The 9,890-nt window shown below is 40.9% G+C and overlaps 1 protein-coding gene across 1 annotated transcript in view; it reads left to right on the top strand.

The window, feature by feature from the left end:
- Window positions 1–9,890, top strand: part of NPAS3 (neuronal PAS domain protein 3) — an 857,895-nt gene that overhangs the window by 111,713 nt on the left and 736,292 nt on the right. The gene's annotated exons all lie outside the window — the stretch shown is intronic.

Below are 9,890 nucleotides of genomic sequence, written 5' to 3'. Positions count from 1 at the left end.
GTATCGTAGCTTGACTTGTGTTGCTTTTGCTGAGAAGGAAGTTTTTGTTTTGTTTTGTTTTTTTTAACAATAATCTAAATTGGAGTCTTCCAAAAAGCTTAACACTTAGGCTTTCCATAAAAGTTGTGGAATACTGATTGAAGCAACAGTAACCATTAATTACTTAAGTTATTTTGTAGAAAATATAAAATAAGGTAAACAGTTACCCTGAAGGCGTTAGACTTTCCGGATAGACTTTGCAAATATACTTCAGTGTGTTTTTTGTCTTCAGACTCTCAACTTCTTTTGTAGTGGAGTTCTGTTATTGAAAAAAAAATACCCTTTTTCCTTAAAAATCCTTTTTTGAATACAAGCTGGTGAGTTCTACTTTCATTTACTCCTCTGATTGGTTGCACAGCATTTTCTTTCATGGTTTCCATTTTACAATCAGCAAATTCTGGAGCCAGTGAAGACTGCTCTCTAAAGGGGACGTAAAATGGATACTGGATGGAGCTGGGATTCTTCCCTGTATCTTTGCTACTTATTTCTCTCTGGCTTCTTGATATTCTGTTGTCTCGATAGCATTATTCTTTTCATCAGAATTGGTTTCATTATAATGCTAAATTGTTACTGATTACTTTCAAAAAAATTCTTGTTATCTGTGAGTCATTCTTATTATGGCTCTTGGTGGTCAGGTTCCTGTAATTTGCTCGTGGTTTTGTGGCTTTGTTGTGATTCATGGATACTTTGAAAAAGCCTTTTGCTGCGTAAGAAGGGGGTTCTTTACGGACCATCTGAAAGCAGCAGTTGACTGTTGACCATTCAAGTAATTGGAGGCCAACAGCCAACTGTTGTTTATTTGTAATTAAGCCAATTTCACGTGTCTGAAATTACTATCAGGTTAGGGGCGGAGGCTTGTCAGTTTAAAGTTGGGAGCCTGGATGAGGTCTCCAGGAATTCAGCCCACAGAAAGGTTACCCTTCTTACTGTAGGTATTATCTCAAGACCTGGCTTTTTTTTTTTTTTTTTTTTAATAAAGAATTTGTGTTATTTGTAGTCAAGGTAGACACAGTAGGCAGCACAGCTGTGACTGCCAGGGAAAGTCACTAGGGGGATATTCATAACAAGGAAATATTGGCAAATAAATGATGAAGAAGGGGAGGAAATCTCCAAGATGTTAAATTGGAGCACTGTCACTGAGATGATTAATGGTGTTGTGTATTTTAGTGAAGACGCTTATCTGGATTGTCTTGAAACTATAGTGTACATTTAATAGCACCTATAAAAAAGCATGTGGTGCATGAACACATTGAAGAGAAAAGTCCATGGATTCAGCTTTCATTTTCCTGAGTGAGTATTTTCTGCAACTCAGTCTTTGGTTTCTGGTTATTAGAAAGCTGGTCTTAGTGTATGTTATATAGTAGAAGTATGTATATTTTATATAATAATAATTGGCATTATATAGCTCCTTTTCCAACAGGACTGGAAATGTTCTTTTTTTGTGAAAAAGATGGGTACCTTTTCAACACTCTTGAATATTATCAATAATAGGGAAATGACGATTGTTCGGATTTGCCTCGTCTTCCTGGGTAAATGGGCAGGTTGGTCACAGGGCCACAGAGGATGAAGGACCAAATTTTCATCAATGATGGGGTCGGTACAGGTTTCTTAAAAAGTTCTCTGTCCATTTCGGGTGAAGGGGGGGTTGTCGTGGAAGGGACTCTAGCTTTCACTTGTAAGCCATGACTATCCTGATTCTATGTAATGAATTATCACTTGCCTTGAAGGATCTTTTGTCACTGATGGCAGGTGCATCTTTAGACACTTATTTAACCTTATTGGGCCTCAGTAATTACTACTAGACATCAGGATAGATGTAGACTAATGACCTATAATTGTGTCTTCAAGCTTAGTCTATTTCAGCACTGTTTTTCCATTTTGGGACCTCTACCCAAATGGTGGGTACGAGTCCAATTTAGTGGGTCAAGATAAGAATGAAGAAAAGGACAAGAATCGAGAGTTTTAGTGCATTCCATATATGAGAGTGTGTTTTATCTTGAGAGGCTTCTGTTTTTGTTTTATGTGTTTAAGTATACATCACATGTGTGTGTGCATGGGGTGGGCCCTGAGGTGAAACATCTCTTAATATGTGTTTTTTATCTAAAAACTGATGGAAAGCTTCTGCAGTACAGTTGGTAGACAAATGTATAAATATAATAATGTACAGGTATTATGTCCTTACGTGCTCAGGATACAGCAGGTTATAAATAAAGAAATGGTTGGTGATGTGAAAAGGGTTCGGGAATGAAAAGGCTGTACTATCTGGTCCCTCCTATCAGAATGTGTTAGTGCCGACTTGCATGGGCCCATGAGAATCCATTGTATGTACATATTTCCCATTCTGTGATCCCTGACCTCATGTTAGTAACTGGAAATTGGGCAAAGTATTTGCACTATGGAAATTGGAAAATACTGCAAATTGGGTGCCCTTCTGTCTGCAACTAGTTGTTAAATATTTACCGGAACATCACTGTTCTTAATCCTTCCCACTGTAATTCTATTGTTTTATAAACTGTGAATTTGCTTCTATTTTAACAGAGGTTTGACTTGAATATTACTGGGAATTATTAAAGTAAATAATTTGAATTATCTTAAAGTACATAGGAATAGAAAATGGTGATTAACTCAAAATGTCTATAATTAAGAATTTTAAAACAATGGCAGTTATCCTAACTTCTTACATTAAGTGCTCATGACGTGGCCAACTGAAAACTTAAAATTGTAATTGGTGATAATGAATTTTTTGGCAAAGGGTAGGAATACAAGATTTTCAAAAACACCATAGTGTTGGGGCAAATTTTGACAAAACTTAAGCACTTTGGTAAGTTCTGAAACTTATAGAACCCATGCCCTTGGCTCCATTTTAAGCTGTCTTTAAGTTTGTAATCCTATTTCTGGATTTTAGTGAATTCATCTGTAAAAGAGTTGGTTTGACTGGGAGATGGAACAGTTCTTTCCAATTAAAACAATTGTCTTGTTTCCTGTTTCCCCACAAAGAAATAAAAGCAGTATGGAGGGTCTGAGAAAAGACCAGACATCGCCTCCATAGTAACTATGATAACTTTAAACTTGTAAATGAAGGCAAGAAAATGTTTGAGTTGGAAAGGAAATTTTCATGGACATGAGAGGAGTTTTACACAAAATACGGTGGAAATCACCTGTGTTAATAGGTGAATGCAAGAGAAGGAAACTAGAAAGGAACTGAGAAAGGACTTCATAGCCTCCAAGGTGGACAGAGTTTGGCCGTGTGGTTTGACACGACCGTAGCTGTGTGTAAGAACAACTGTTTGACTAAAATTTCGAGAAGACTGCGTCTGGGGAGACGGGAGCTCAAGTGACTAATGTTCCTTGAGCACATGCCAAACTGTTGTGACTGCGTCTGCAGTACCCATTGTAAACAAAGGGCTTTAACCCAGGGTTCTTAGTCTCCAAGTGCAGCCAAGATTGAGAAGGTGTTTGTCACTGATGAGACCAACTAGAGCGGTCACCGAAAGAAGCCATTGGCAAAATGGTGAGGTTTGTCTGTTTTCTGCCTCTGCATCCAAGCCCTTTTACCTCTGAAATTCATTCCACCTGGATACCTGGTTCATGTCTCATGCCCAGGCCCTTCCCCACAGGCATTTTTGTTTGTACCCTTCCTTGCAGATCAGGTGTTGTTAATTGATAATGTTGCTCTTCTCAGGACCCTTTGCATTTTAATAAGCACCTTGCAATGAAAGAATTCGAGCAAAAAGGGAGTTGCTCTCCAATGGAATAATTGCAGATACCATGACAGGATCGGAGAGATTAATTTCAGGCTAGAAGGTGATGTTTTCTTCCTTTCTTGATGAGACACTCAGAACGAGGGCATTCTCCTGCTCAGGGTAGCGTTAAGGCTGGCTTTGGCCAAGAGGCATGGGTTTGGAAATGGGGAAAATCCAGACTCAAAAGAGAGAAGGAATTATCAAGGTCCAGAAGAGGAGAATGAGTGAAGAAGGAACTCACCAGTCACTATCAGCTATGTTGTGCCAGACAGAGTGCTAACCACTTGCACATGTTATCCCAATTAAGGAGAACAAGACCGGTTCCTTGTCAGGCAGACTGCTGGGGGGGTGGGGGGGTGGATAGGTGGTCACCTGTGTTGATGGGGAGGGAAAGGTCAAGGAAGCTCTAGAAGCAGCAGCAGCAGCAAATTGTTTTGATTGTTTAACCTGATTGATTGATGGCAATTAGACAGCCCCCATCCACTTCCCCACCCCCCCACCCCCGGCCCCCGCCCCTCCCCCCCAGCCATTGGAATAATTTATGCCAGTTGTGTTTGGATCAGTAAATAACAAAGAATTGAGGAAAGAGAAATCTACAGTGAACTTCATAAAGAGGTCTAATAGAATCTGCATGTTAAACAGACATTGAACTTTGTAGCAAGAGCTGCTTCAAGCCTTTAAAAATCCAAATGAATTCTGAATTCCACATCATGCCTTTTAGACCTCAGCATGGTTTCTGGTGCTTTCTCCCAGTTAATTTTAACATCACACCAATGATTTGGCCTGTAAATGACTTGAAGTGGTGTGTCTGAGGAAACTGGATGGTGTATTATTTAGGGCTAATGCCAGAGTAGCTTAAAAATGAGCTAATTTATTCATTCCTTTAACTATATTTTGATCGTCATCCATGGGTCAGGTGCTGTTCTGCATAAAGTGACTTAGAGGTGACTAAGAAAACCTCTGCCCTGCAGAAGCCTAGAAAACTGATGGGAACTAGTAATTGGGATTCTGTGTAAGAGGTGTCTTGAGTGAGAAGTAAAAAGTACAGAAGTGGTGCCACGAAAGGGTCATCCTTTAATAGTGGAGGTGAGCCCTGGGATCTTCATGGTGGAAGGGATTTTGATTTGGGGGAGAGGTGCTTGAGCTAGTGATTGGGGCTAAAAGGTGGGTATTTATGGTGCACTGAGTTGCAAATGATGTTCCTCAGGAGTTGAGGGAAGGGGAAGGGTGACAGGAGTTGAGGTTGGAGAAGAAGGGGAAGCAGAGGCATTAGGGTGGACTGCCATCTGGTGAGAGCCTTGGAGGAGTTTTCAGGAAAGGAAGGATGGGACAAGGACTGCAAGTCCGAGGACGGCTCTGGAAGTGGCTCAGACCTGAGACAGGAAATGTGGGAGAGTGGCCCACCGGGTCAGCCTGTCCTCTGAGGTTAGAAACGGAGTTCATGTGGTTTTCATGGAGAGTGGGCAGTGGTGCTGTGTTTGTTAGTTTGAAGTTATTTTTAACTTACAAACATCTTGCAGGACTCCAACGGTATGAAGTCCAGTTCAGAACCTGTCTACAAATTAATTGCTTTTCCTGGCTTGAGGTGCTCCATATTTTTTTTTTTCAACGTTTTTTATTTATTTTTGAGACAGAGAGAGACAGAGCATGAACGGGGGAGGGGCAGAGAGAGAGGGAGACACAGAATCGGAAACAGGCTCCAGGCTCCGAGCCATCAGCCCAGAGCCTGACGAGGGGCTCGAACTCACGGACCGTGAGATCGTGACCTGGCTGAAGTCGGACGCTTAACCGACTGCGCCACCCAGGCGCCCCTGTATTTTTTTTTTAATGTTTATTTTTGAGAGTATGAGTGGGGGAGGGGCAGAGGTGGGGGCGGGGGACAGTATCGGAAGCAGGCTCTGCATCAACAGCAGAGAGCTTGATGGGGGCTCGAACTCAGGAACCATGGGATCATGACCTCAGCTGAAGTCAGATGCTCAGCTGACTGAGCCATCCAGGTGCCCTGAGGTGCTCCATATTTTGTAACTCAAAATAGAGTGGCAGAGAGTAAAAATGGACAGGCACAGGAAGCATCATTTAAAATGAAAGAATATTAATTGGCTTTACCAGAGTGTGTATTTTCATTAGGAGAGAAGTGCCTGCCTAGATTTTTAAAAATAATTGGTTACTGACACACCTGTGATATGTAGGAGACTCCACCCCCCCCCCCCAACCCCCTGCCCAAACCTGAGAAGAGAAGGCAAAGGTCAAGGTGAGAGGAATAGAGCTACAATGAACCTTTTGTAGGCATGCTGTTGAACTACAGTGTTCTGAATCACTAACGGTTGTTTCAGAGAGACAGGGAGACTAATGTGCTTGTGCCCAGATCTTAAAAATAATACAGCAAACTTAGTTATACATAAACGGTGGTTTTAATAAATTTTCACCTTAACAGCTTATTCTGTGTGTTGAGTGTGTTCTGTATAGATGTGTCTGGAGTGAATTTTTGGACTCAGTTTATGCACAAGAGTGGAAGAAAGAGGCTTTAATTTTTGTGAGCAAAGTATTTAAGAGATCCAGAAGTCCAGGGGTGCCTGCATGGCTCAGTCCATTAAGCATCTGACTCTTGGTATCAGGGTCGTGAGTTCAAACTCCACATTTGGCCTGAAATCTACTTAAAAAACAAAACAAAAAAAAAAAAAAGAAAAAGAAAAGAGATCCACAGGTCCATGCAGTAATATTGATTCATTGATAGAGGTGGTTAAACCATCTGGAGATGGATCTGAGTTTGATCCTCTCCTCGTAATTATTAGAACTGGGACCATAGCTAAGTTACTTAACTCTTAGAACTTCTGTCTTCTCAAGTCTGAAATGGGGATAAAAATGAAAGTTGTCTCAGCTCTTCGGAGAATCAGTGGGCTAATGGCTTGACCGTTTTTAATATTTATAGTAAGCTTGGGTACTAGGTATGATTATTACTACCATTTTACAGATGACGGGGTCTTAAAGGGCTGGAACAACTCACTCAAGGTGAAGAAGGTAGGATAGGGTGAAATGTGATTTAGGATCAGCAGCCACATGTGCTCCCCCACCCCATTCCCTTGCCTGTTTTTGTACATAAAGTTTTACTAAGACATGACCATACCCATCCACTTAGGTGTTGTCTGTGACTGCTTTTGTGTTTTAATAACAGAGTTGAGTAGAGACGGGGACCAAATCGCCTACCAAGTCTCAGATGTTTACTGTGTGGCCCTTTACAGAAAATAGTTGACCCCTGCATTGGACCTCAGTCTGTTAGACTATAGAGTCTAGGGTCCACACCACAAAAACACTTCGTATGATGCTTGGCATATAATAAGTGTGCACTGAATGAGTATCACTTTGTTCCTTATCTAACTTAGGGTACAGCTGTTCATACCAAGGAACTCATGTTGGCAAAATGGAAACAGTAAACATTCTACTTCCAGTAGGAGAAGCCATTATGTCTGTGGAAATAGTGAATTACTAGAGGAACACTTTGTGAATTTTGTGTTCTAGCTTCGACTTACTATGTTTTATATAATGAAGAAAGAATTTATTTCTTCATAGCATTCAAAGTATAATATGTCATTGAAGGGAATAATTGTGAACTTGAGTGAATATTCAGAATCTGTTAAATTAACCTCATACCCAAGGAAATGTCATGTTCTTGAGAAATGTCAGAATATTTTTGTTTATGAAAACTGCATAAAAATAGTGTAGAAATGCCACTTGTGGTATTATGATCTGTTGATCAAAAATAGGTATAAGCAGTGTGTCTAGAGCAGGAAAAAATGAAAAGGGTTTATCCCTTTTAATGAAAAGGTTTAAAATTGTCCTACCTTTTCTAATAGTCTTCCTCACAAGAAGGGGAGGAGATGATGGTTTCAACTTGACCCTGCTCCATTTTATTTCCATGCATTTGTCTGTTACGGATTCTGGGAGCTCCTTGTCCTCTGCTCAGTAAATGCCCTCGGGTTTGTGTTACTGTGGAGCTTACAGAGCACACCATGTGTCCAGTCAAATTGTATTGAGGGGATAATCTTGGAATTTGCTTTGACTAAGCCCAGGGCTGTGGCTCTGTGTTGATGAATGGGAGATTCCTTCATTGGGTTCATGGTTTTCTCTTGGAATAGCTCTTGTTTGAATAAAATTTGCAATACCTTTTTTATCCTGGAACATCTGGAAAGTGCAGATAAATAGAAAGGAGAATGTGAATGTTTTTCGTAATGGTACCATCCACAGACAGCCACTATTAACAACTTGGTGTGGATCACTATACAGAACTGTATGTTGATACACATGTCATCTTGGATACATTTGTATCTACATACATGAGCGTTTTTCTTGGGTATTCCTCCCGAGATTGTCTCAGCTGGGAAACTTCTGGGGCCAAGTATTCTAATTTGTCCACAAACAGCTTATCTAAGGGAAGCTGAAAGCTGTATATGTTCACCTTCCACATAGAAACCATGTTCTGTAGGGATCTCCTTTCATGACTTTTTTTTTCCGGTTGTAGTTTGTATCTCCCTGCTGAACGTGTATCACTTTATTGTTGGGGGAATTGAAATTCTTTTTCTTGGGGGGAAGACACACACACTGGAGAACTCCAGCAAGAGCTAGTGATGTTAGTGGCATTAATGACAGATTTTTAGCAGAAAATCTTTCCCTACCACCTAATTTTTTAAAAATCAAGTTTGCAAAGCTATTTGTAAGTTACAGGATGAAGCTAATGGTGAGAAGGGTGTGCAGTGGGTTATAGTAACAAGGCCTTTTAAGATCAGAACATGTACATGGATGAGAAGTAACTGCTGGGTGCTGAGGTGGAGTTTTCTGGTCATTTATCAACTCCTTTTCTCACATGCTACATCTCCTGCATCATTCTCTAAAGTACTTATAAACAAGAGCTCTATTTACTTTGTAGAGCATTGAGATATTTTGATCTAGTTTTCAAAGCAGAGCTAAGTCTGGGTCCTGGGAGGATTTTGGTTCAATGACCAGCATGTAAGGAAATCATTTTTAGGTTATTTCTCCCTTGTCAAACTTGAGACCTTTGTGATTCACTTAGTAGTGTGAGGGTTCTTTGGAATTGACCGCTTGAGATTTATGTGATTAAGTAGACCATCACTGCATCTTATTTAAAACCTAATTGCCCTTCCCTCTCTCCCAGTCCAGTATATAGAATCTCTGTAATAAATACGAAAAGCAGTAGTAATGATATACAGAGCCTCACTCTTAGCCTTTTTCTTAGTTGGTACCAGTTGAAGAGAGTTCTGTTTCTTTTTTCTTTTAAAAAAATTTTTTCATTATTATGTTTGTTTGAGAGCGAGAGAGCAAGAGAGCGAGAGCGAGAGAGAGAGAGAGCGCGAGTAGGGGAGGGGCAGAGAGAGAGGGAGATACAGAATCCGAAGCAAGGCTCCAGGATCTGAGCTGTGGGCACAGAGCCCGACACAGGGCTTGAACCCACGAGCGTGAAATCAAGATCTGAGTCGAAGTCGGTCACTTAACCGACTGAGCCACCCAGGTGCCCCAAGGAGAGTCCTGTTTGCTTCACAAGCAGCTGTCATCAATAGAATTTCAACCAACCTAGGCTTTCATAACAGCATCATTTTCTTGACCACTGCCTGTCAGGGGTCCTCCGTGTGAATCACAGCCAATTGCCTTGAAACCAGGAGGTACCTGGTCTTCTTCTTGATGATTCTCCTCTACCATTTTTAACTCCACTAAGAAAGCTGTTTTAGGAGTACAATTGACTGTATGGGTCAGTCAGGAACGGAGCCTCCTATCTAATGTATTGTAGACACCAGCTGGATTTCCTGGAGAAGAACACATTTACAGAAACTACAGGAAGGTCTTGGCTCACTTCCAGGGAAGGAGTATGCTTTTCTAGGGACTACCTAATTATAATAGCTGATTCTCATCCCCCTGGAGAAATTCATCAGGTGTCTTAAGTCTTAATAACTGTGAAAGCAGTGACCTTCATGTCATGGTGTTTTTACAGGGAGAGGTTTGGAGACCCATTCAGTAGGGAGGAGTGTGGAGGGTAGGGGGATTTCTCGAGCGCTTGTAAAATTGAGGATCAATAAATTCTTCTGATAGCAAGATTGTTTA

This window comes from Panthera uncia (assembly GCF_023721935.1).
Source record: "Panthera uncia isolate 11264 chromosome B3 unlocalized genomic scaffold, Puncia_PCG_1.0 HiC_scaffold_1, whole genome shotgun sequence".
NCBI classification, from domain to species: domain Eukaryota; kingdom Metazoa; phylum Chordata; class Mammalia; order Carnivora; family Felidae; genus Panthera; species Panthera uncia.
Note: the sequence above shows the minus strand (reverse complement) of the source record. Positions and strands in the feature narration are given on the sequence as shown.